This window comes from Manis javanica, chromosome 16 (genome assembly GCF_040802235.1).
Source record: "Manis javanica isolate MJ-LG chromosome 16, MJ_LKY, whole genome shotgun sequence".
Classification (NCBI taxonomy): Eukaryota; Metazoa; Chordata; class Mammalia; order Pholidota; family Manidae; genus Manis; species Manis javanica.
The window spans coordinates 51519917-51521093 of NC_133171.1; positions in this window are offsets into that span (position 1 = coordinate 51519917).

A 1177-nucleotide genomic window follows, 5' to 3' on the forward strand; every position below is an offset into this window, starting at 1 on the left:
CGTCTGACTGGCATATTCTTTCTTTTACAAAAGTCTGCCCTCAGGGAGTACTGCAAGGATTTGAAAGGGCTTACAGGCTCATTCTGAATTGGAAATAGGTGTAATAACATATATCCTACACATAATTTCTGTGAATAAGGAAGTGTGGGAAAGTTGAGAAGAGGAAAGTAAATAAGGAATAAAGGACTGTGGTAGAAAAAGTGCAGGGAAGAAGGCCAGATATAAGATGAGTTGTGGGAACCTATGAAGACCAGTTTCACATGTCGAGTACTACAACTGTCAGTGGAAGGGTTATTAGATTCATAAATTCAGTCATTTAAACCTTATGTCCACAGAAAGAAACCATCTGTACTTGCTAAGTAAAACTTGCCAAAAGATAGCCCTTGCTTATTCCTTAAATTCATGCTTATATGCATTAAAAATACATATATATTGTATCACCAGGCTTTTTGCTTGGGATTAGGACAGTTAAATTACTTCCAAATTAGTTTACCTGAGAAGTGATGAAGTGATGATATGAAAGGCTGAAACAGAGCACGAGAAATTTTCTTGTTTTGCATGATTGGACAGCAGGGTTATGTAGCTTACTGTCCATGTATATTAAATCAGCCTCCCTGAGCTCTATACAGCTAAGCCTGGGACTAAATTATAATAAGATGGTTTGAATTAGGAGCTGATGGATGAGAGAGAATCAACTACATAGCATTCTGTTCAGGATTGCATGTAGTATATACAAATACTCTTTAGTAACTGTGAAGAGAGCTGTATCAGTAAGGATGCTTGCTGCTGGCAATAAGGAAAGACCCAAGTGTGTCAAATGTAACAAAGTACTTCAGAGGTTCTAGAATGGGCTTCTGGGGGCTCAGAGATACCAAGAGATATCTAGTTTCCTTCTGTCTTTCCCAACCTGTCACTCTCTGCATTTTCATTTTGGTCTAATAATACTCATCAGAGATGCCTACCATGATTTCAGGTGTCTTTTGTAATCCAGCAATTTCCAGTGAAAGAAAATTACCTTTTGTTTCTCCTGTCTCTTCAGTGAGTGTGAAACTTGCCCAAAGCTCCTCTGCAGAATTCCCATCATGTCTCCCCCAGAACTGGGTTATTTGCCTGTGTCTAATTACTGGCAAAGGGAATGAGACCACCGAAACTTGGATGGATTGTATTTACCCAGGTT